This window comes from Anomalospiza imberbis, chromosome 6, assembly GCF_031753505.1.
Source record: "Anomalospiza imberbis isolate Cuckoo-Finch-1a 21T00152 chromosome 6, ASM3175350v1, whole genome shotgun sequence".
Classification (NCBI taxonomy): Eukaryota; Metazoa; Chordata; class Aves; order Passeriformes; family Viduidae; genus Anomalospiza; species Anomalospiza imberbis.
The window spans coordinates 21,178,988-21,205,713 of record NC_089686.1 but is presented as its reverse complement, the minus strand read 5'-3'; the positions used below and the strand labels follow the sequence as shown (position 1 = coordinate 21,205,713).

Genomic DNA, 26,726 nt, shown 5'->3' with positions numbered 1-26,726 from the left:
TTGAGCAGTTCAAGCAGTTAATTCCCATCCTGGTGCTGTTCACCAGCTATGCCATTTTCATAAGCATGTCACAGAAGGCTCTTGCCATAATTTTGTTCCATGTGATCTCTGCTCCTTTTGACAGTATTTTTCTTTAACTTGATGCTCTTTGTTAGTCATGGCAATAATTTTCACTTTTCATCTTAAAAGTAGCTGAGCAAGTGGTACTGTGTCCTATGTATTTTGCCCCATGAGAGATTTGGCCTCAGAAGCTGTTCCTTCAGTAATGGCACACCCAGGGTGGAATCACTGATGAGACACTGATGTAAGTTGGCAGCAGAAACAGAAATGTTGTACAGTGGAATAAGAGTTTCTGTTCTGTCACCTCAAACTCCATTTATTGATGATGATCTGTAAGCACATCTTTTGACTGAATGTAAAATAATAAATTAAGTGTTCTAAATTGTCAAGTGCAACAATGATTTGATTAATTTTAAATTTAGCATTTTCTTTTTAATATCTGCACATGTTCATATTTTTTTAAGAAGCAGTAAATGTAAAAACTCAGAAAAATACAAAAAGTCTTCAACCATCAATTTTACTCTGTAAAGATTCTTTTCTTCTTATCGTAGCTTCTTCACAGAAGATAGTACAGAACTGAATTTGAAAGATAAGGAAAAATGTATGTAGAGTTGGATTTTATAGGTAAAAATCACCCTGTGCTTAAGGACTTTTATTTTAAATGGATTTTTCCCCCACACAATGCTATGAAACTTCTGTCCTCAATTGTATTGTCCAAATACTTTTGATAATCTCACACCTACTATGGTTTCATCAGCATGAGGTATTTTGAGTGCCATATGGTATGCAGATAATACCTGTTCTTGTGCAGAAAAGGGAAAAAAAAAACCCTTGAAAAATCTGTTTAGTCTTTCAGCGGTTGCAATTGATCTGCAACAGGATACCCAGTCAGTAGTCCAGGTGAACACACAGCTGGCTTTGATCATTCCCTCCAATCCCCTATGAGTCTGTTGTAAGTCGCGCTGTGGATTATGAAAATATGATTTCCATTTGGGTTTACTGTCCTGGATGGAAGCTCTGACTTGCAATAATCCTTAATCTGTTTTTTGTCCCACCTGGGCTTTGTGTAGCCTCCCACCTTTGCAGCCTTCAGCTGAGTTATATATGTGTGCTTTTAAGCTGTTAATCTAAATCTGATGTGTGATAAGTGGGGTGTAATGGTGTTAACGAGATGGGGTAGGGTTCACTTGGTGCTTTCCCAGGCAGCATAGAGCTGTTTGCCATAGCACACACTGTATAGCCTCCTTATTCCTCTTGGGTCCTCAAGGTGATTATTGCTTGTTTCCCAGGCTGTCTACATAGAAAACAGTTTGCAAAGAGGAGCCTACATTATTGGGTGAGAAGAAATAGATGAGAATTGAAGTCAATCTTTTCTATTTTACAGACTAGACTTTGTTTGCAGTAATATTTATAAATACGAAGTAATTATTTAATTCAATGAGGTGACTTCTGATTTATGCCAATAGTTGCAGATCAGAATCTGCTATGGGATTCTCACAGTCCACATCTCAAATGTGCCTAATTGTTTTGTTTTTAAGATTTATGTATATAGTTTTTCTATACCTTAGACTAAAAGCTACCTTTAAGATTACAGTTATTAGGTGGGCAAATCTATGTCATAAAATATTTACGGTGTGGGTAGCTGAGAGAATGCCAACATGCAGAGAGATTCAGGCAGTACTGGAATTCTTAAACTTTCTTCTTCTTGCTGATTTTTGAGCCTGCAAGTCTGGGGCTACCTGAGGATGCTGGGGTCAGTAGGGACCAAGAGACAGATCTTTTATGCTTATTTGTTGTCTTGCAATGGAAATTGTTAAAAGAAAAACAAAGGCAGGAGGAGTCAGAGGTCCTGAAGGAGATTTTTTGTTCACTATCTGAGCTGCCTAATGTAATAATTATTTTCTGTCATTGACAGAAGGCTACTATTGATCTCCAGTGGAGTTTAGCTGCATATAGGGACATAGCTTTATTATGTTTCAATCATGTTACCCAGGAGCTGGTGTATAATCTCAGCTGTAGAACATTGGAGATTAGATGAAAAACCTTAATTACAATTATCTTAATAAGGATCCCTGAGGGTCAGATTGAAATTGGCTGCTTGGGTACCTGTGAAACAAGCTTTGCACAGGGGAGCACATTTTGGTGGATTTAATTTATCTTTGTGGAGGTGTTTCATTGTGTACTGGCATCTGAGGCATTGGCAAATGCTGGGAGAGCAGTCTGGGACTTCAGTTGCCTTTTGCTGTCCTTAGAGATTTTGGGACACAAAATAACTTCTCTGATCATGGGAGGAATTAGGCTTTTTAGTAAGAAACCCTAAGAATAATCATATAACTTGAATTATTTTGGGATGTAAGTGTTAACTGAAACCCCAGTTAGCTAACAGCTGTCTGCAGATGAAAAAGCTTTCAAATCTGTGAACGTTAGATCATTTCAAAGTCTTGGGTGCCTACAGAGCTGGTGACAATTGTTCATGGGCAGTAGTTTAATCCATGAAAACTGCACATTTAGGGCAAGCAAAACTTTGCATATTTCAGTGAAAGTCTTAGAATAGTTTTGAACAGAAACTATGAAGGAATAAAAAAGCAGGATGTGGTTGATTTCATTATTTTCAAAACAAAGCTCAGGATTTATCGACTGCATCATAAGGATGAATTTATTGGGAAAGTTAGCAGAAAATGCTTCAAAACCTGAGAAAGAAGACAACTAATCTTGGTTTAAAAGCATTGACCTAAGTTAGTTCATCCTTCTCTGCCTAGGTTTATTATTTAATAAGCTACTGGCTGTGACTTCCTGAGGCTCTTCACAGGCCTCTGTGATGGAGATAAGCAGCATGGGCTTGTGGTGGCCTCCCTAGTCTAGGATATGCCTTTCTGTATGTTGCTAACACAGTGCTTGAGAGTGTGGTCTTGAGCAGGATGGGGAAAGAGATTTGAAAATGACTCTATCCCTATGAAAGCAGAGTTTGATCTTTGTAGCTTTTGTTCAAGTGTCTCTAGCCTATAAGAGTAATTGTGCTCGTGTCTATTGAGTAACTGTCTCAGATAACATAACTGACCTCTAGACCAGAGTGTCTTGACTAGACTCTGACTTCAATAATATAACTGCCAAATATAAGCATATTTTTCTTCCAGAGAGACTCTAACATTTATTTTGAAGGAAGTGTGGTTGGGGCTCTATTCCTCTTGTCTCTGGTCTGAAACCTATTTGCAGTGCTTGACCACAGCAAAACTGGTGTCAGGTTTGCTGGCTTCCCATAACCATCTGTCATATTTATTTTCTTTCTTTATTTTTTCTTTCAGGTAGTACTAAATGACCTTCTGTCTGTTACATTTCTGCCCTCTGATCTCAGGCAAATGATGAAGATAGATAGTAATATCACAAGCCATTCATCATACAATTTATAGGTCCCATAGAAGCATCTGTGTCTTTAACAGTTCACCTGTCACAGATAGTTTCATAGTCCAACACCACAAAATGCTGAAGAGAGGGCTAATATTGGTATTTCTTTTTATTACTGAAGACTTCAGCCATCAGGTGTCTTTCACTTGGATATGCAGACTGTCACAAAAAGTGCCTGTGCCCCAGGGTTTCCATTATGGATCCAAGCTAACTGCATGTTACAGAAGGCAGCGCTATTGCTGACATCAGCAAACTCATTTGCCTGCTGCTGTTGTAACACTGAATTGGTTGTGTTACCAGTGCAGAATGAACTGAGCAGACCTGGCTCTGTGCAAATGAGCCAAAGTTCTCAGAAGCAGTGACTGTGAATCTGACTGCCAGCAAATAGTTGTAGGCACTCCTGCTGTGTGATATGGGATGAGAGAAAATCTGAGTGTCTGTACACGTGTGTGAGAGGCAGAGATACCAGTATCTATCTTGAGTTCAATAGACATATTTGGCAGAAATATGTAAAGTTACCCAATAGGGTATGAATTTGATGTCTTGTCACTGTAGTGTCAGCTCTGCAGAATATGCATTTGGTACATGAGTTGCCATGCACAGATATCTGAAATACCTGTGTGAACTATTGCTGAGCTGTGCACATTTGTCCAGTATATTGAGCTAGGCAGGGCACCATGTTAATCCTAGATGCCACATGATGCTGAAGCATATAGTGCTGCAGCATGGGGATTATCCTGAGAATTTATCTTGTTATAGCTACTTGAATGCTAGAAAGAGATCAGACAGCATTATCTATGCTTCACATTGTTTAAAATACATCATAGGAGTTAAGTGGTGGTACTGTCAGGAGAAAAACAACCCAAAAAACCCCAAAACCTAAATCACTGGCCTGTTCTCTTTTTTTTCCTCTCCATTTTTTTCACTTGTTACCAGTGGCATTTATCCTATTTGGAAGAGGTTAGAGACTTAAATCCCTTACCCCACCATGCTGAAATAGAGATGCTTCTGATGGATACTTGAAACATAAATTTGTGCTTCGTCTTAAGGGAGGCATCTTCATGGAGATCTCCACTTGGCTGTGGAATTGCTACTGGTGGCTCATATGTGTGGAATATAGATAGTTCAAGTCATTTATACTTAAATTAGGTGTACCAGGGAACATGCTTAGCCCAAATATCACATTTGAGAGACGTGTACTAAAATAATTATGGGAGCTATTTGAAATGCATAGACAATATACATAGTGCTTTCTGTTTTTAAACAACTTTCATCCTGGAGGCCAAGATGAACTAAGAATAAACTTTGAAGTATTTGCTGAAGTGAAGCTGGGTATAACACAATAGTTGAGACAGAGCTGAAAGTAAGACCAACTACATCCCTTCTGCACAGAGACCCCTGTATTTGCCTAGCTCCTTTAGAAGTCAGGACACTTAAATGCTTTCTGTTGCACAGATGAATTTGTACCTGTCATAAGGTAGAAACTAATCAGGTCTTCATATTTTCAATAGTGCCTGAAAATCCTTATTTATTACCAGTAAGATGTGAACCAGCTGGGTAACTTAAGCTGTTCCTTCTCAGACACTCTGTAATCATACCTCCATATTTGGGAGCAAATACTGGAAAGGCTGGAATAGCTGCTTCTCTGAGTTTCCTTCTTTTTCTAAATGGAAAAGGGCTTTTTTTCTTTTCCAGTACTAAATAGAGAGAAGTATAGGTTGTTATTCCTGGCAAAATTAGTATTTGTGGACTTGTTTCCTTTGCCCACCTTAAGTACACGAGAGTCAGACTTGTAAGAAAAGGGTGCTCACAGCTGTGCTAGGCCTGCTGGCAAATAAAATTCAGTACAGATGGTTGTCTGCCCACACTCTATTTATGAAGAGGCCTGCCGTGTTTATGTTAATGGTGATGAGTTTGAGAGATAAAAATAGGGAGTTGTTTGTTGTTCATTTGTTCTTTATAGATCTGCAGTGGACTTTTTTAATAAAGCACAAATTCGATAGAGAGATTTGTTAACCTTCTAGAAGAGCAGCCTGTCAAAAAACCAAACTGCAGACGTCTCAAGTGCTGGAATCATTCCTTGGTTTTTATACTTGTTCCATTCACTCCACAAGATGGTGCTGTGTGCCCACAGACCCCAAGCATCCTTTGCTTTAGTTTTCCCAGGTTGTTGGTGGATATTTGGATTATGAAAACTTGAAATGAAGTTAGAAATAATCTCTATCTTCCAGCTGTCTTTTTCGCCTCTCCAAATTAATCTCAAAAAGAGGTTTTCCAAAATCACCTAAGGCTTTGTATAGTCCTCTACAGATTATGTCTTCCTTGATATTTATTGAGTCCTGCAGCTTTGCCATGGCTTGAGGGTTTAGGAAACCTTCTGGAGGCTGCTTCCAGATGCCATAGTTTCAGGCCAGACATGCTAAAGAGCAAACAGAAAAACTCAGATTGTGTGTTCTTGTCTGTGGCCATTCCTTGTGGATAGCTTGCTGAGTCAGGAAGATGTCTGCATGTTGCAGTGGTCTGCCTAGTTCCACATTTATTTCTTTATTTAAGTCTTGTGCAAAATGTTCCAGGGCTTCAGCCCTGGAAACTTAAATTATGTGATCCTGTCACTTAAAATAACTAGCAGTTCTGCTGTTCTCATTCTCCTACCATATGTTTTCCTATTTATGGTTTTGGGAGTCATTTTGTATTTTATTTCTCCTGCTTTCACTTAGATTTGGAGTAGAGCACTCCTGAAGGTGCTGTCTTTCCAAGGAGGAAACTTTGGAAGGTTGTCTTTGAAATGGCTGAAGTACACTGATCTTCTGCCGCAAGGTGGAAAGAGACTTCTTGGTGGGGAAAAGCCACCTTTGACAAACTTGCCAGGGTGTTAGCTATTCTTAGGTTGCTAAAGCAAGTTTTGTGTCAATGTGGAAAGTAAAAGAAGCAACTCACTAGTTATTTTCGAAGTTATGGATAGAGAACTTCCTTTTGTTCTGTAGAACAGATTCGTTCTTTACTGAAGCAGGTATTTGGGGTGAAAGGCTTCTCCATCCATTGTGTATCCCTGGAGTCTGTCATTTTAGCTTCCTGATTATCACTCATTGTGTGTTGTAGATGTGTGTCCAGTGTCTTCACAGCTCTGCCTCTCATTTCCTCATGCTTCTGTAAAGAACAGTCTGACCTCACTTGTCCTCCCATTTTTGTTCTTGGCAGTTTTCAAAAGCTTCAACTTGTACTTTCCTGCTTTTATGCTGACTGAGAGCGGATTCCTGATTAATAATATCTATTCTGAAATCCCCATAAGTGGCGTGGAGGTGATTAGTAGAGAAGAGGTACAAAATCTTTACGTGCCTAAATGAGGCTGAGACACTCCCCACTTTTAACTCCTTGTGACTAGTCCTGATTCATGTGGAACAACTGCAATTCTGGGGCAAGTCAGTAGCAGTTTTCCATTTCAAATACCTAAATGCATTTCAGCAGGATTCCTAATGCACATCTTACAATTTTCACAGTTGTTACTTTTCACTCAGCTTGGGAACTTTAGGACCTAACTGCATTAATGACATCTTTGTGTAAGGATTGTTTTTAACTCCCTTACCTCAGGACATGTTTTGGATACAAGCAGCAGTTTTTGCCATCATTAATCCCCAAGAGCTGTGGCATAGAAATTCCATGTCATGCATGTTCTCCGGGGCAAGAAAAGCTTCTTATCTGGATACCTCTAGCAAGTTTTTTAAAGTGCTAGTAAATGTTCCAGTGCTCAAAGCTCATCTCTGATTTCTCATTCAAATTTTAATTCCCAGATATAACTTCAGAAGTGCTGTGTATCATCAGATATACACCAGAGGGATTTTTAACTTCAGAAGTGATGTTTCTCATCACTTCTCCATCAGTGTTCTGTCTCTGCTACCATGAAAATTTACCAAACATTAAAAGCTAGGCTTCACTGATAGGTTTCTGTCTCTAAGTCCTCCCCAGATACTTCTCTGGGGTTGTCTTATCTTCATGTAGTAGTTATGGCTTCAAGGCTTAGGGGATTGAGAAATATCATCAAGACTTTATGAATAACACTGTGAAGGTGTTTTCTGCATACAATGTGTTACTTACTTTGCCTTCCTCAAAAGCATGCATGTTAGCAAATAACTGAGCTCTATGCTGTTCAGTTAAGTGATTTTTATTCACTACATATAGATTATACTGAGCTTTGGAGGCCAGTCTGGATCACAGTGCAGTAGTAACTTGAGAGCATTTTGGATGAGAATGTTGGGGCATGGGTGAGGTAGACTAGCTCAAAGCAGGGCCTGATCTGTGTAGGAAATGGCTGATGCTACTCTCATTAGTTTGAGAAGTACAGCTTTTGCCCTGACTCACCTTGTCATTGCTGTTATTATGCAGATTTGACTTCTGTGTTGGTGGTGTCTTCTTTCTGACTTGGGATTTGCTATTTGAGTGGGGGAAATGGTTCCCCAGCTTTTCCATGTGTTTTTTTTTCTGAAGGCAGCCCAGGACTTGTGCAGAGCAGCAGCTGTGAATTGACAGAGCTTACAGTAAAACAGCAGGAAGACACATCAGTGCAGAAGGGGTTCAACTCTCCAGAGACAGAATTTTTAAACTAGGAAGCATGGAGCAAATTTTCCCTTGCTCCTGTTTGCTTGTGGTTTTTTTTTTTTTTTGTGGTTTTTTTTTTTTTGTTAATTTCTTTGTTTTGTTTTTTAATGACTCCAAGTTTCCTTTGGCATTTGTTGCTCCTGTCTTATATATCTTTTTAGTCTGGGAACTGCTAGCTACGGAAGGTAGTGAAACTATTTGATGTCAAAGAGAGCTTCCTCTTCAAAAGGAGTTGGAAGATGGTAGGGAGGATGAGCTAGTTTGGGATCACTTATGTATCTTCCTCTGGTTCAGATATGGCTCAGTCTCTGAGAAAATAACAGCTGTTCTGCTGTCATGACCACTACATAACTTACTTTGTGGGATGTTTTGGAGTACTGGAAAATCTTGAAAAGTTCTTGAGGAAAAGCTTCAACATCAGAACAGTTCTCTTGCTTTTGGCTCTAATTAAGGCTTGTGTCAGAGAAGTGAGGTCAAAAGCTGAATGAGACTTATATTTTCCAGGTAAGTGAATGCTATTGTATAAATGCTGAAAAATGTAAGTTTTAAATTGGAAATCCAGCAGGAAATTTTGATGGAGCCACTGTTCATGATCTCTAGCATTTGCCAATTACAGCTTTTGACTGGATGTTTTGGTAGTGCTAGTTCTCTCAGAAAACGAAAGTTGAGCTCAGATGTTCTCAGAAACCTGTAAAACTTGTAAACCTGATAATGGAAGTATCTCTTCCTAATTTTCCTAATTGTAATAGAAAAGTCCTTGTGTCAGAAATCCTATTATTTCACTTAGTCACCAGTACAATACAAACTAGCAAGCACAGTGACCGGCTGCAGCAATATCTAATTACACTTATGAATAACTCTGAATCCACCTGAGAATTACCTTCTGTTTCACACACCAAAGAAAAGGAAAAACCTTCTTAAGGCAAATGAGTGTCTGCCTGAAGAAGCAGGGCACAGCAAGGCCCACACTCCTCCTATGCCTGGAGCCTTCTGGCTTGGGCAGTAAATCTGTCTTCTCCCTTTTGAACTGTGAAACTACCTATGACAGAGTACTGCTGGAACTGTCTGAGGGCACCTAGGTTCTGTCTCTTAGTGTGATGTTAGTGGTGGTCTTTGTTTAACTGCAACCTTTCCATGTGGAAGATATAGAGCTTTTCCCCTGCAATTTGTATGGAGCAAATTCTTTTTCTTTGTTAGTATTCGTGGGGTGTGGTGGATGTCTTCACCTGGACTGCTGCAATCCATGAGTTAGTGTCTTTGCTGTATCCATTCACCTGTTCATTGCGCTACACTGGTTTCTACCATAAGTAGGTATAATAGTAGGTCCTTTTGAGTCTCTGCATGTTGTCTGATAAGTATGGATGTGTAGACACAGCTTGAGAACCTTAAAATATTTATTTCAACTTAGCTGGGCATAAAATGCAAATTTATCACTGGTTCTTAAAAGTAAGCTCAGTGTTGGCTAGTTCATCTGAAGAGATATATTAATAAACCTTAGGAAAAAAGAAGAAAATATAAAGTTTAATCTAGTAAAATAAAGGGTTAAGTATTTAGAAAATAATTTGAAAGCAATTTTGGGACAGGAGCTTCTGAAAGGATAATTTCTAAGTTTTTTTCAAAATCCTTTCAAAAAGCAATTTCATACTCCTAAATTAGGTTTCTTATTCTCCTGTGCCTAATGTTGGTCTTATATACACTGCAGACTTGCAAAGAGATCACTCAGAAAAATTTTTAAACCTCTGCCTGCCACTTCAGCTGTGTCTGTATGGCTTTCCTTTTGTATTTTTTTCACAATTTGTCCCTTAGCTATCAGAGTTGCTGGCTGTTCAAGTATGCATTTTCTTCAGTAGGCAGCTGTGAAGGATCACCATCTGAATGTTTTCTTCACCGTTCAAGTTCTAAGCAGAGGATTCTTTTGCTGCTATTGTCTGCCTTTCTGCTTCAGAAGAAATTAATATAAAATGTTTCACTTGAGTATTTATTGACCAAGAGTAGAGAGAAGCAGAAATTGTTTAACTAAGGTTAAGTTTAGACTGCATGGAAACATCCTCCTACTTTGCAAACTAACTGGAGATCTCGCTGATGACAGGTTGCTCTAGAACTATAAAGAGCCTGAATTTGATCATGACTAAACACAGCTAAAAAAAATTGTTCACTATCGTCTACCATACATGTTACCAGTTTCAGAGGATCCTATTTCAGCTTTGACATCATGGGACCTATTCTTGATTGCATAAATTGGGTTTGTAAGATATCTCAGATGATGAAAGGGAGAATATTTGTGTCATCTGGGCAAGGACACTAAAGGACCTAAAGAGCTGAAGAGGTCCAGCTAACCAGGTAACCTGGAGCCATATATATATTAAAAAAAAAAAAAAAGACAGCAAAGAAGCAATACCTTTGTCTCACAACTGAAGTATTTCTCATTTTTATTGGAGCGTCTCTGGATGAGGAGGAAGGATTTTCACTGTTTATATGAGTGAAATTTAATGGTCATAGACAGTGGTAATGAATGAAGACAATTCTAGAAAAAACCTTTAGTTAAAAAAACAACCAGCCAACCAAAACAAAAAAAAACCAACCAAAAAAAAAAATCTGTTTTTTGTAGTAATTACACAACATTACTGTGTAGTCAATCAGAATGCAAAAGTTTTAGGAATGTCTCCTCTCCTCCTACCAACAATCACTTTGCCTCAGTTCACAAAAAAAAAAAAATCTTTCTTTGAGTAAGGACATAGTAATGGATTGAGTTGGTGTCATGAAGGTTAGTTCTAGATATCTACAGAAGCAGGTGTAGCCACACAGGTTTAGGCCTTGTTGATGCTACAAACAAACCCTTTGGCTCTATGTTCAAATGCATTCTAAATTCACTGGAGATAAATGATTCTTGTTGATCAACATTGAACAGCAATGGATAGTCTGAATGTAGAGAGGAGATATCACTACTCCATTGCCTAGGCTGTTCCTGAGGCTCTGGAGTTATGAAATAATGGTAAGTAGCTGAAGGTTTGTTTCATTCTACATAGATTGGGACTGTTCCTCTCTGGTTTCCTTCAGCTGCTTATGCTCATTTCATTGAGACAAGGTTTTTGATTCCTTGAAAGGGCAACATCACATACAGTGTGATGCACTTCCTTCTCAGGGAAGGAAGATGTAGACCTTTCTTCTAAAGCACAAATCTCAACTGTTATCTGGGGCTGTTTCCCTTCCCTACTTCTTACGCGGGGATCTCTGTCCCTGAGCAACCTTGGAGGTCACTGTTGGTCTTCATTTTGCAGTCTTCCTCTTCCCATTAGGAGAGCACCTTACTGTTGATCAGGTGCCAGGCATTTGCTGTACTATTTGGTTAATGTGATGGATGCCTCTTTCTCTGCCTCCTCGCTGTTTGGAGCTAAAATGTGGGATTGTAAGATAGGAGGTGATTAACCTTTCCTAATGGAACTGTGCTGCAAGCAGGATCTCACCCACCACATCTTCATTAGCCTCCACCAAAGCCTGCATTAGCTTAGATTAGGTAATTGGTCATTTATAACACAGGAGAAGGAGAGGAGGAAGAGCTTATGAAAAAGTGTCAACTAGATTAAGGGCATTAAAATTTAATTCCTGTTATCCAAGAATTCTGGAAGGCAGCACTTAATCAGGCATGCAGTTGAAAACCTCCTATCATCAGAGGATTCAGTCACAGTGAACATGGTCTTAGTCTGTGGAAGGAGGTGTACAGTGGTAATGGTTATGGCCTCTGCATGTAAAAGTCAATTTAGGGTTATTTGTATAAATTTTGGAGCTCTCATAATTTGTTCAAGGGGACAGAGCTTGCAACTGAAAACCTCGTACTGTCTTACATCAGTTAGCTGAAGATTTTCTGAAGAAATAGTGAAGTTTTTGTTCTACAAAAATACCTCATGAGTTTCCTCACTTTATCAGGAACTGTCTTGTCCAGATAACTTATCCATGGACTACTTCTGGCCTGTTTTCTGAGTATCCCAGAGAATATCTCCTCAGCGTCTAGGGCTTTCCAAGCACTTTCACCTGAAATGTTTAGAATATCTTCAACTGCCCTGATAATTTGGACTATAGAAATGGCTGTCAATAGGGAGTTGCTGGATGAAATAGAGTCTTTGTGGCAAATTCTCATTTTTGAGAGGTTTTTTTTGTGTTTTTGATCCTAAAATAATGATACATGTTGTATGTGGCATGTCCCCAGATGCTAAACACGATGCAGCCATAACAAAGGGATGAAGCAAACAGGTCAAAACCTATAATCTGCAGTACTTCTCAGGAAGTTACCTTCCTCCTGTGCTTTATCACTTTTGGCACCTGCACATGTTGAAAAGATCAAATATTTACCATTCTGTATGGGTCTGCAAAAGATTTGACTGTGTCCTGCTCATAGAAAACAAAGAGACAATGTTTAATGATAATGTTGAGCTCCATCCTTGTATTTTATAGAAAACTTTAATTAAAATAAAGAGGGAAAAATAATTGGTCTTTTGATAAAGATATTGTGTGATCAGACAACAAAACTGCATCTTTCAGTGACTGATGGTCATCAGGAGGGTTGTCTGGAAGGGAGCAATGTGTTGAGGAGCCCCTGGAATTTTTCAAGAGTTTTGTTTTTTGAGCTTTAAAGGAGGTGACATATTCTGTCAATGGCTTTTGTAATAAGGTAAAAATTCAGCTCAGGCTTTCTTCATGGGTTTGGCTGCTCCCTGAGTCCCTCCCTTAGAAGCTATCTTTTTTTACCCTTCAGCAGACTCCAGCTGGAGTGGTTCTTCATGTAGTTGTTCTGGGAGGGCAAGATATTTTAGAACTGTACTTCTGATATGCTGATACTTCGGTGAATGGATTTTAGTGTGAAATACAGAGAAGCAGGAGGCTGCAAGGAAGCTCAGGAGTCCTTACCTCCAGTACTCTGCTTTGGTAGGGAACCATATTTCATAATACCTTTTAGAAATGCATGAAGATTTATCCCTCATTTAGAGCAGCTTTTTGCCCCTCTTCCCTGTAAAGGCTTTTTAAAAGCTTCATTGCTCTGCTGATTAGAAACCTTTGTCTAATTTCCAGTCTAAATTTATTCTTTGGCAGTTTATAACCATCTGTTCTTGTACCAGTATTGTCCTTAGTTAAATAGTCATTTCCACTCCTCAACTATTTCTACCCTTGGGTGTTTGTGCACAGTAAATGTATCTCCTCTCAACATTTATTTAGCTGGTCTGAACAAGCCAAGATTTTTTAATATTCTTTTTCCCAGACAGGCTTGTCTGTCCCCTGATAGCCTTCCTCTGCATCTGTTTTAGTTATTTTTCCTTGACCAGTATTGTACATGCATTGGCATTTATTTGTGTTCAGAAAGCACAGTCCTGGATTTTTGAACGTTTTTGTCTTTTTTTAACTGGGTATTATGTGGAAGTATGACTCTTATCTGAATTATGCTACTGGTTTTCCTTGCAAGTTTTACCTTCTTTGATGCTTGGTAAATAGGAATAAATAATGGTGGCAATGTCTGTGCAGTGCTGGCACAAGACTAAATGAAGACTTGTTTGTAAGAAGTGGTGTATGTGCTTTTCTCCCAGCACTGACTCAGGCAGCTGCAGACCACTCCTGGTATCCTTTTCAGAGGCGCTTTGTGGTGCCTGGTTGGTCTGGCAGAGCTGTTTCTTGGTAAGCAAACCTTGGTGAACCTTGGCACATTCAGTTACACTGTAGACTCAATCTTACCTTACACAGACACCTGCCACATAGGGATATTTGAACTAGTCAAACTCCCCTTATGGGCAATGAAGAAGAGCAGAATCCTTCAGGGCCTGAATCATCTCTTTCTAAAATAGAGCTCTGTTAAGCTTGTTACTGTCTGCTGCTCATGAACATTTTTGTAAATGGGATGGTGCCTTCAGTTAGTTGATTAAACCCACATTTGTAGCTCATATTAGCAAAATGGAGCTGATAGCAGTTACATGTCTTTCAGATTTGTGGTAAGAAAAAGCGTAAAGGACTGCAAAGCCATTCAGGGTTTTGAAACTGCATAACAATAGATGGGGAAAAGCAGAGAATAAATTATATTCTGGTTGAATGATTGCCTGTGGGAAGATCTTGTTTCTGTCAGCTACTAAGAGATTATTCAGTCTCTCTCTTTTGGAAGCTGAGGGCATATCTGAAGGAAAAAGGGCAAAAAGAAGTAGAAGGAAGAATAAAAACCTACAACAGTTCAAGGGGTTGGAGGACTCCGAGGTAGATGTAGTCCTAGAGTGTGTGGTCTTTTGGCATCCTGGTGAAATGTAGAGTTTGATTTTATTTTCTGTAGAACAAGTAGCTACTTCCCTATTCTTTAGAACCTATTTCCCTGTGCTTCTCTAAAATGGATCAAATGATTATCACTTCTCTTGGCAAATTTGGTAGCAAGACAAGACAGAACAGATTCAGCAGATTAGGTGCTCTTGTCTCTTCTGAAAGAGCATACAAAGAAGAAATCTGACATACGGAGGGTACCTCAGAAGTTTGCTCTAATACTGAATTTATTGCATGGAAAGAGGTTTGCAACATGAGTCAGTTCTCAGCAGCACAGCAAGATTTTGTGGCTTTTTTAAATTACTGGGGAGAGACTGATAAAGGAAGCAAACTAGGAGATAAGCTGATGTGCCCTATACCATTTCACAGAAACAGAATAAGGTCCCCTATGAGCCACTTCATTTAGAAGATGGGAAGTCTCTTAAAGGACCCTCATATGTTGAACAGATAATGTGGATGCTAATGAAAAGGAAGACTGATTAGGAAGTACCTTCTAGTCAATCTACTGTTTATTGGTATAAATGAGTAGTATTTTGAGGGTGACATGTAAAAGTAAGCAACATATGGCATGACTGCAAATGATTCCCAAGTGTTTAAAGTCTTGAACAAGTAAAGAAAGCAAGAAGCATTGGACTCTTGAAGGAGAAGGGGGCCTAAATGAGCAGGCAAGCTGCTTGATTTCTTTGATTATTTCTCTAGTCTGCCCAACTGGGGCTCACATCAAGTGATAAGATAATTATTTCTGGAGTGTAGATATGTTCCTGCCTAGGAGAAAAAAATCTTCTGAATAACCTAGTCCATAGAACAGGCAAAAGAATGTGAATGCTATAGCATATGAGAGATCTGAAGGCCTTTCTGGTGTTTAATGGCAAAAATGGCAGTATGACCTCAATCTAAAGAACAGGATGCTATTTCTTATGTGTAATGCTTTTGAGATATTGGGAAGCTGTTTGCAGAATTACACTGTATAGATGTATAACCCTTTATAAAGTAATTCTAACATTTTTACACTTCATGATCCGTTTTTATAGACTGTGATAAATAAGTACAAGTGTACAAGTATACAAGAAAAAGGGAAAGACCTAACAATAAGTCTTAGTGAATGTCAATAATCATGTTTTATTAATATATAAGCTTTCCCACAGACTTGCTGAAATCCCAAAGCAGCAAAATGATCTCTTTTTGCCTGCAATGTACCACCTTTATCAAGTTACTTTTTCTTTACTGCTTGGCTGTTAATAACTGTGTGGCTTTCCCCTTACTGTTACATGAGATCCGGGACTCAAAATGGATGAGTCTTGTTTTTCAGGCCAATTTGAATTAAAAGCAGTGGCAGACAAGTGCCACTGGTGAACAAAAAAAAGTCAGAGTGATTTATTTTTAATGCTACTGTCACAGCATCTCTTGGTACAAAGAATGACTCTTTTCAGCTGCAGTTATAGCACTGACTTGTCCCCTTTAGCAGTCTTTTTTGTGTTATTTTGTTGTTCTTGGAAGATTTAAATCTTACTATTGGAGCCATGTGACATTTTTGGCCTTTCTGTGCAAGGGGAGCTAGTAATCAGCAGTTGGGTTCTACTCTGGCACACCAGGCTATTGTTCTCTATGCTGTCTTTCCCACTGTGCAGTTTTCCACAGTGAAGAAATGACATTCCCAAGTCACCTTGCCTTGCTAAAGTTTGGGGTCACTGCATGCACTCTAGGGCCTGACTCTTCCTCCTTCTGAAACTCTCATTATTGTTCACATTTGCAAGGCATGGACACTAAAATTTAGCAAAAAAGGAGCAGACATATTCATTTTCAGAGGCATAAAGTACAAGGAATAAACTGTTTTACAGACTCCATGAATTTTTCAGTAACATGGGGTCCCTGGCACCTGTGCTCCTGTAGCACCTTTCATTGCAAAGTCCTTTTTGTATTAGCTGCATACCAAGATAATGCTCCACAGTAGATTTGAGATCGACTTTGATGGATTTTCAACAGCATATAACACTGTCACTCACACTATTTAAAAAAAATCAGATAAAGGAAAATTCCACACCATGCTAAAAGCAGAAGAGTTCAAGGAGGCAAAATGTCGTGCTATAATTACATATGCCTTCCTTTTTTGCCAGAGGTTTGAAGGGTTAAGGAGACTTGCTGTTTTAGAACTAAGACATGTTTTAAAGCTTTTCCACCTGAAAGTCCAGTGAACTGATGTGAACATCAGTATGGCAGAAATGTACACAAACATAAGATTCAGAATAGGGGTACAGTAATGGAGTGATGCATCTCCAGTGCTTGCTCATCAGTGACCAATTCAGTATGTTACCAGCACCACTGGACCACTTGGGCTCATGTAAAGCATCCTGGAGGGAACAGAGTTTGCTTGGAATATATGCTTGCCCTCTAACTGAGCAATAGAAGTATTTATATATCTATATTTCAGCACCTTTCTTCAGAGGTTGTCTGATTTTTGGTAAAATCTTCATAAAATTAGTTGGGTTAAGAATTTTAGGGAACAAGAGACCTTATTAAAACTGATGAAGCAATAAAAGCAAATAAATATATTAGCTAACAGAGATTTAACTATTTCTTATAGGCTAAAAAAGATTTTCTCTATATGCATAAGGCAAAAACTACCTTGTGTACCATGCAATTATTCTCCTAGCTTTTCTGACTAGCTTCAATCACTATGTAGATACAAGTTCACTTTTTAGGATTTTGAAGTCTCACATATTTCTGGTTTTAAGTCCAGAAATGTCTCCTTTGACAAGGGACCTCTGCTCTTCTTTTCCAAATACTTTTTTCAAGTTACTCATGAGAACTAAGACTTTTATCCTCCCTAATAGACACAGGGCACACTCATATGCTAACAATACTCATCATCCAGGTATTTAACTACCACCTCACAGATCATGTTCTGATTTGGATATACTTGATTTGAACCTGTCTTCTTATTAAATCTACTGCTGAAACCCTGTGTAGCTCCTTCTAGTAGTTTGGAGGTTTGTGTTTTTTGGTTTTATTTGGTTTTTTTTTGTTTTTTTTTGGTTTGGTTTTTTTTTTTTTTTTTTTTTTTTTTTTTTTTTTTTTTTTTTTTTTGTTGTTTTTTTTAATGCCTTTTGTTTAGCAAAATAAAAATATTGGTCATTCCCAGAGTTCTTCCCCTCAAGACTCAAGCTTCTTTCTGTAATCTGTTACGACACCTTAACCTATGCTAGTGGCAGAGGACTACACAGGCAAGTAGTAAAAAAATCTCTGCTGTAGAGATTTTAAAATCTCCTGCAGGACTTTAACTCTCTTCAGCTGCTGAGCTGCTGTAGGCTCATAGTTTGAGATGGCTTATTCATAGAGGACAGCTGTGATTACACTGATGACCTGTTTGATTGTCCTGCTTCACCTGACAGCAGCACGAGGCCCTCTGAGGTTGCTGGCTAGAGTTTCATGTCCTGAGAGGTCGGTTGACTTGTAACAGGTCAGAGAAGTAGTTCTGTAAGGTCGCAGTCAACCCGGGATGAGCAGATAGGGCAACAGAACTGTGCTGTGATGCTGGGATTGAAAGATTAAGGGATGTATAGGGAAGCAAAATGTAAACCATGATTTTGGGGGGAAGAGAAAAAGATTTCTGAATCTATGTGACAGCACTAGAGTGCAAAACACTTGGTTATGCTTTATAAAGTTAAAACAAGGGGTGGATAAGGACATATAAGCTGGCAGCAGATTGTGGTTTATGGTAATGATAGTCCTAGAGGAATGTCTTTCTCTTGGTGACATTGAACTAAATTGCATTACTCAAGATGTGTACTAAGGATGGGTAATGAGATGTATGCATGGGAAAGAAGAGGCTGCTGCTTTTATGATGGTGTGAAATGACTGAGATGAGAGTGTGAGTGTGCCTGCACAAGCACTTCTGAGAATGGGTGCAGAGGAGGAGGGTGGATGCAGGGCAGGGTGGGCTGAACGATTTCTGTTTGAAAGCCTTGTAGTTGAACTTGTTACAAGAAAAGGTCTTAGGTCATAAATATTGACCTAAACTTTCTCCAAATTGAAATTAGGCCTTAAATGCCTAAAACTTTGCCTTTAGCTGAACTGAGATCCTTATTAAATTTTTTTAGGCTGATGTTTTGTGCTTTGAACTAAATTTGTATGTATGTGCAAAACCTCTGGAAAACTGTTTTTGTGAGGCTGATGATGAGGAAATCATTGGTAAAGTTTATAGCCTGGGTGTCCAGGTTGGAACAGATTGTCTGTGTCTCAAATCTAAACCACACCCCTATCATAACTGCTCCAAAGTCTTGTGTGCCTGAAATAAAGGAAATGCTGGTGGATGGAAAGCACCCATATCTCTGCTTTCCTCAGTATGCCAGGGTAAGAAAACTTGTACCAGATCTTTCAGAATAGATCCATTGTTCATCTGATCCTCTCCTTATTGCTGAAACTTTGAATATACTGCCAAACAAAATGCCTTAATTTTTGTTTTGTTGGGAAAGTGAATATTTTCTTTATAGTAGCTTATAAAGATTTTTTTGGATAATTTGTGACTTAGAAATCACAAAAAAGTGGATAACAGGATACTCATAAGATCAAATCTGTGTTTACATGCAATCAAATTAGCTATTAGCAGAACAGCATATATCCTCTGCTAGGGAAAAGGCCAGGGCTCGGACTTCACTGGTGTAAACTGTCTCTGTTTATTCTGCATTTCTCTCTGTAGACAGAAGCTGTAGCTATGTAGCCATTTGCATCCAGGGACTAACCTGCCATGACAAAGCTCCTTAGGCCTGGCCCCTTGAGTGCAGAGTGGTGCTGTAGAGCTGGTATCCATACCACTGGAAAGGAAGAGGGAAGCAGTGAAGATCCAGGAACTTTGCAGTTGTGATATCTGCTAATCAAACATGTGCAGTGATGAGGCCTTCAGTTACAGCAGGGAGGGAAGGAGTTAGTATGTACATGTACCTACAGTACTGGATGTTGGCATTTCAAGTGCTTTGTGCAAAGATGTCTCTACTGGTCTGGACCATCTGGCTACCTGTGTACCCTGTCAAGGATTCTTGCATTAGCGAATAAATGGCTACTTAACTCTTCAATTACCATCCTTTTAGCTGTGTGACAGGGAAATGGATACCTGTGACATCCTCAAGGGTGTTCAAAAAGACCTTGTAAGAAACCTTAGGATGTTGTTATGAAAAAGGAGAGTATTTTTCACTGCTCCTCTGAGTTTTTAAAACAACTCAGTCTTTTTATCCTGAAGTGCAGGTGACTGCCCACTCTTTTGGGTCTGGGTGTTGTATTTAGGGTTTGTTTTTTTTAGCATTTTGGTTTGATATTACTATTATTACTACTTTAAGGCTAGTGCCTTAAAACAGAGTTTGGTCAGTGGAATAACTATGCTGTTAGATTTTTTTTTTTTTTTTTATGAGACAGATTCTTAGTTTGGATTTCTAAAGATTTGAGAAGCATCTGAATACATGGAAGAGACTTGCTGATACTTAGGCACCTGTCAGGGATGCCTCCTTTTGTCACTCCTTCCTGTTGCAAAGCCTTCTTTTCCCAAAAGCAATGAAGAGCTTTTCCTGGAAGAACATGTCATCTTAGAGCTGACTTGTTTCTGAGAGCAGAGGAATCTTTGCCAGTGCTGACTGGAGTAAATTCACTTAGGCCGATGGCTGATGAAGGGATGGAGGATTTATAACTTTTTTGAGTACCCATATATCGCCCTCTGCGTCACTTGCTTATGATGGCCCTGCCAGAAGATAAAGAAGTGCAGGAGGCTCAATGCAGGCCATAGTGACAGGCCAGGGACAAATGTCTCTGTTGGGTAAATTGATTTGAATGGTTCTGGTGAACTATTGGGCTGGGCTGAAAATATTATTGCATTTCGTGATCCAGCTAGCTTTGTATCCTGGTGGAATTCCAAATGCCTGGGAGAGTTAATTAAAGTAACATGTGTATGTATTTTGTCTAGAATAGCTGACATGGATTTAGACATCTCTGTATGCTAATCTTTTACCCATATCTTATCAATCTAAATACAGTCTTGTACTATTTCTAATGTAGTGGAATTGCCATGAGGCTGATAAATATCAGTTGTAATTTATAGGGTGTTTATTCAGGTAATGGTGTACAGAATACTTTTTACAGCCCCTAGAGTCTAAACAGGCAGACACCTAGAGGCATAAAAATGCATTATGAAAAGACAGAAAACAGACAAATTGTTTTATTTTCTGCAGGTAAAATTTAATGGACATAAAACTTAATATGGTGCTAAGAATCTGTGGTGGTTTTTTTCTTTCTTGTTTTTTATTTGTAAAATGGATGCAAAGCTTGAGGAAAAGTGGCTGGCATGAGGATTGTTTAATTACATTTTTCTGAAGCAGAATACCTTGTTTTCTTTTAAGTGTTGCCATTGTGTCCCCTGTGAGTCTGAGCCAGCATTTCCCCCCTAGCTGTGAGACGTCTGACAGAGAGGGGCTGAGAATGGAGGCTGTGCAGAAGGGCAGCCTGCTGGCTCTGCAAGCTGTGCCTACAGAGTGGCTGGCACCCAGCTGATCCCAAAGGTTTTAGATGCTCTGTGGTGCCCATCAGATCTTTTGATCACTTTAGGGCTTTAAAGAAAGTAAGCTGTCATGTGCTAGCTCATGTCACTACCTTCTATGTTGAAAGAACATTTCTGTACAGCCCTTTATAACAGAGAGTTGTGGGCTACAGCTGTCCCTGGGCTCCGGGTGGGTGTCAAGTCAGCGCTGTGCAAGGCACCAGCATTAGAGCTGTGTACGGTTCTTCTCCAACTGCAATTTGAGGAGCTTTCTTTTATGTATGTATAGATTTCTAATGCTGCTGGAAAATTGCTAACTGTCCTAACTCATAATTGTGGTTAGGGAAGCTGAGGCGGGGAACAGAAAGTGACACTTTGGGAAGTCCATTTGCCATGTATTGGCCCAGAAAGCCAAGATTGGCCCATCTCTCTTTTTACCAAGGTATACAGACCACACATTGTTTTTTCTAGTCATATTTCTTTGTTGTTGCAAGAACATACTTTTAGAAAGCAATGATAGCTGACAAATAATTTTCAACTGTTGAGACAAATCTGTTACCACAACCTTTTCTTTCACGTAGCTTTCCTATCTACTTCTTCCTGTAAATGAGTGACAGGATGGGGGTCACTGTTCTTTTCTGATTCAATTGATTCCTCAGCAGCCTTGAATTGCAGGCATCTCCTGCAGTGTGAATGTTAAGATGGCTTGTAGGATGCTGCTAGGAAAGCCTAGAGCATGCAGATTTGAGAACAATCCAGCAAGAACTTGCTAGAGCTCAGGCTGAAAATCATTTGGTCTCCCTTCTAATCTGTCATTTCCCATCAGTACAATTATAGAGGAGATTATCCCTAAAGGAACTGAAAATGCAGAGGGCTTTCACCGGTGAGCTGTGAATAATTGGGGGAAATATTAGTGGAGGGCTCAGTCTTCTGCAGCCAGCAGTGGTGACAGGTGGCATGGCTCTGTGGCACAGTGTTGTGTCATGGAGACAAAAATGTCAGTCAATCGTGTTTTATTGCTTCAATTTTTTTCAGAGCAGAAACATAACAAAATTAAGCTACAGCACTTGCTATATGTGAACAGTAAATATATTAGAAATGCATCACAAATTGCCAAAATTGCTAGTCCAGCATATACTATACTGGCACAGAGTACTCTGAACTAAGACCTGGCTCTGAGACTCCATTCTACAGTCCCGCTCTATCACTGTCCCAAGTACAGGAGTCAGATGAGATATACTCTCTTTTCTTTTAAAGATACTGCACATTCATTTCAGACCTCTGAACTATAACTTGAAGACTTCTGCTTGATGAAGTCAAGCTGGCTGCTTCTTTCCTAGTATGAAGGATCCACAGACAGGGCAGTAACTGACCGGATGATCCTGCAGCTAGTGGTTTTCCTTATTTATTCAAAATTAGTGGGAAGATTAATTTTCTGACTATAAACAGCTTTAATTAAATACAAATATCAGAGTTTTTAAATAAGCCTCTGGATTGGATCGACCCGGTAATGTAATATCAGGGGTTTTGTGTGTGTGAATACTGAAATTAAGTATGGTTTTCAACCCTAGAAGTGGCTGCACTTCATCAATTACAACTAAAAGCAAATCTACCTCACAGGGACACTTGATTGCTGATGTTTCCAACTGTATTTTAATATCCTTTGAAAAATGTAGAAATAATGCAAAGCATGTATTCAGAATAATAAGGATATTATGGTGGCAAGTGTTAACTTCAAGCAAAAACTATTCATGTTGGTTGAGAAAGTAGGACTTCTGCTGCAGATCTTGGAATAAATAATGCAGGGTCATTTTATTAACTCTGTAAATAATGGCTCATGTCAGAGTCTAGATTTCCTCATTGCTTCTTTGGAAAAATCTTTATTTGTTTTTTTAGGAATGGTGGCCAGAGAAGATAGATGTTGGTGTCTGATAACTAATTAGCTTATGAAGTGGATCTGATCTGTGCTGTTTCTCCCCCTGCCAAGGTGTGATGAGTTCCAACTTGTCAGCCAATCAGTTTTTTATTTCTTCATCACAGTACTGGTGGTTCTTTGAACAGCTTGGGTTGGAGTGGACCTTATGCATCATCTAGTTCCAACCCCCACATTTTCCACATGAAGAGCTGTTTCTTTAGGAAAGTGAAGCAAAATGCCTATGTTTTGTCACAGGCCAGTGGTGTTCCCAAGGGGTCAGTGGTGGAGCTGATATTGCTTAATGCATTCACTAATAAATGAGGTGATAGGATGGAATAATCCCTGTCTTTAAGTTTGCAGGTAACGCTAGATAGTGGAATCAATTGTTATGCCAAATGTCAGGGCTGCAATTCAAAGACGCTGTCATGACCAGGAGGAATGGGCTGCTAAAAGTATTAGCCACTCTAAGCACTGTGTGGTTAGGGATGAATTTGGAATCTTGTTTCCAAGTGAGAATGGAGAAGCAATAGAGAGGCTAAAACATCCTTTGCATTCATTGCAGATCCAAAGGAATTTTGTAAGAATACAGGTTTGATTGTCTTCTCCACTGGTTGTCCTTGTTCCTGTTGCCTGCCTAGCATCACAAAAAATGTGAGGCTACCAGTTTTATAGCATAAGCAGCTCTGAATCCTAGCTATAGCACTCCTCTTTTTGCTTCTATACAGATGTCTTTATGAAGCTTCAAGGAATGAAATCTGAAATAGTCAAACCAAGCAAATTGTATGTGGATTTTGTTTTCCCACCAAAGGCAGCACAGAAGATGGAATATTTGATGATCTCTTGGAATATTTGATAATCTCTATGGGTAACATGGAAGTTGTTGGGTTTGCCATAAGCCAGTTTTTAATTTTTCAGGCAGTAGAAGGCAGCTGCTTCCTTCAACCTACATTTAAGACTAAGAGGTAACGACAATGAGGTAGAATAAAAGTCAGGTTATATTTGGAAGTCATGCAATGTGTCCTTTGAATGAGGCTGCCTCAAATTTGAAGGCAAGTTACACCCACTTGAACTTTATAGAACTTTAAAGCTCTCTATATACAGAGAAAGCATTTCACTGGTAGTTTTACAGAGCAGTGTCTTCTCCACACCCTTATTTTCTGTTTATAACAGAGAAGAATTTTCATTAGACACACTAGGGTTATGTTGCCTCTGTTTCTGTCACTTTATTTAGATACCAGTTTCATTATATCTGAATTTTCCTTTCCTCTCCCCCTGCTTTGTTTTCATGTGTTGCTTGGATGTGTTTCAGAGTTGAAATGCCATCTTCTCAATGCTTCTCAGAGCCTGGAGGCACCTGGAACTCTGTGGGTCTGCTTTTGAGATGATGTATTCTAGGGAGTAATCAGACATGAAGAATCATTGCTTCGCACCTTTACTTTGTTGTTCTCAGCTCTTTTGTTACGGAGCTGACCAACGATACTGTGTAAAGTTACACAGTTTTGAGTGAAATAGGTGTGTTACATGGTCTCCATTTGTTTGGGTTAGAGAGTACTTGTCCCTTTAAAACTGATAAACGCTGTCAGGGATTGTCACAAATTATAACTATATATTCCTCATCTGTCACAGAATGTGAGTGAACCATGGACTTCACATGCAGCCACTCTGGCTTGCCACGTATCACTGAGCATTTTGTTTGTAAAAGCAATTATTGAAGTCTTGTCAACTGCCATGATGATAAAAAAAAAAAAAAAAAAAAAAAAAAAAAAAAAAATCAAAACCAAAAAGGACCCATATTCTGATTTTGATTTGATGTGGGAAAAAAAAAAAAATAGTTCCAGCATTTAGGTCAAAGCAAGGCAGCATCATCCATTCTCATCCATTCAGAGCCTGAGACACATTTTGGGAATGTATTGCTTATTATTAGCACTCCCATTTACTCTTTATATGACCTAAGAATACCATTTTACTTCCTCTTTTTTGTTCTTTCTGTTATCTGTCACATAAAATTTCATCTCTTTCCTCATCACTTTGTTGGGAACCATTGGATGAAAAAGGACAATAAAAGTTCTGCATGTTCTTGTTGGAGGGATTATTTTCTCCTTATAGTTTGGATTGTGGTGTTTTGTCTATATCCCTGGAACAATATACCTTTCCAGCTCCCCTGAATATTGAATCAGTAATCTGATCATTAATTTGCATACCTGTAATATGGGGATAATGCTTTTATAAAGCTCTTTGTCAAGTGCTTTGCACAGGAAGGGAATATGATCACCCCTGACAGCTCATAGGGTTATTTGGTGCAAAATAAGCATTCCACATCTTAAAAATGGTCTTTACTAGTCATGAGTTGGAAATCCAATCTAAATAAAAGCAACATGATGGAACATAAACAGCTTTTCTGAGCAGAATGCTTTATGGAACTTCTGGCAGAGAAATGTGTCAACAGCAAGAACTTACTGTAGCCTCTTCATGTTCTTTGGATCTGAAGACTTCTCTGTTTCTCTTATGGATTGTTGTTTATTAGTTCAGTAGACTGAACTGTACCCTTGGAGACATTTCTGCAGCAAGCATTAACTCATCGGGCTGTTGGGCCACACTTTCTACTCCCAGCTGCTCGCATCAGAAAGTTGTGTCCTACCCTAAGCAGCTGCTTTGGAGACAGATGGCACAATCCAGCTACCCTTCAATTTGTGCTTGCTAGCAGCTGTCTGGCATGTTGATATTTCTCAGATCATCCCTCTTTTTAATGAGGCAGCTCTGTGTGTCTTTACTGTTGCTCCTGGGTGTGCTTTAAGTCCCAGCAAAATCTGTGAGTTCTTTGGTCATCACACTGAATTTTTCGGTGGCAACAGGATGGCTTGTTATTTTGCTCCAGTGTTATAACAGATGTGGTGTTACAGTGTGGGAGAGGGAGGACCCTGACAGTCAGAAGTGCTAGCTTAATGCTAACCAGTGCTGTCCAGTCCTAGCTGCTGGACACCGCTGCTGTCTATGCTAATAATAGCTCTCATTTGTCCAACGCCTTTACTGGAAGAGGGCCTGAAGCAATTTATGAGCTGCATTCAGGCAATGTATCCATCTCTGGGTTGAAAGGAGACAAGTATGTGATAGTGCACAACAAAGCTGCATGAGTCTCAGAGAATGTTGGATAATCACTGAAAGCTACTAGGTGAATGACAGGCTTGTTGTCACATGAGAGTGGACAGCCATTGGATTCTTTTTAGAGGTCTCCCTTTGAAGAGGACATCTGAGCCAAAGCGAAAGGCCAAGAACAGACTCATAAAGTCTGGATTATGGTGATTTGGCATTTACAATTATTTCCTTTCCAGAAGCTTCACGAATATTTGTTCATTGGATCTTGGCTCCTGGGAGGAGCCCAGAGCTACTGTTGAGAAAAAGCTCATGTAATCAGAGCATTTAACAAGGATGCAACAGCTGGGCGCATGCTCAGTTGTGAGGCTGGTGAGTTTTAGAAATAAATCTCCTGGAGCTTTTTTGTACATCTTTAGAATTGTGAGTGTGAGGAAGCTTGTTCAGTTTGTTAAACATCTGTGTGTCATGGTTTGACATGGAAGTGATTTTTTCAGGAAGTTGGGTCAAACCAATCAGAGGTCAAGTTTGGATATTGGCACCTGAAGTGACCACTGAAGATAGGGATACGCCTCTGAGAACACAGGGGGTTAAAAGCAGGAACACCCAAGAGCTCGCTCTCTTTGGTTCCGGTCAAGGTGCTGTGCAGATCTCCCCTGCCCAGCCATGGGGCTGGGTGGGGGAGGGGGAGCCATGAGGCCTGGTCGAGGTGAGCCGAGGGGTAGAAGGACTGGAACCGAGCCAGCTCCTGTGGACGGAAGGGTGGAAAGAAGCAGAGATGTCTTTGTCATTCCCCCTCCCCCAGAGGGAAGAGATAGAGAGTCCGGACGGCACCTGTAACTTTGCCGGCGCGGAGGAGAAGGA

General features: G+C 39.5%; 1 protein-coding gene and 2 long non-coding RNA genes across 13 annotated transcripts in view; all 3 read left to right on the top strand.

Annotated features, from left to right (window-relative positions):
- NRXN3 (neurexin 3) overlaps positions 1–26,726 on the top strand; it is a 968,667-nt gene that overhangs the window by 454,476 nt on the left and 487,465 nt on the right. The gene's annotated exons all lie outside the window — the stretch shown is intronic.
- Positions 1,328–3,551, top strand: LOC137475431 (uncharacterized). The gene is made up of 2 exons (XR_010999891.1): positions 1,328–1,396; positions 3,363–3,551. It is a non-coding gene; the product is annotated as an uncharacterized lncRNA (long non-coding RNA).
- On the top strand, positions 6,552–8,087 carry LOC137475430 (uncharacterized). Its single transcript, XR_010999890.1, has 2 exons — positions 6,552–7,400; positions 7,949–8,087. It is a non-coding gene; the product is annotated as an uncharacterized lncRNA (long non-coding RNA).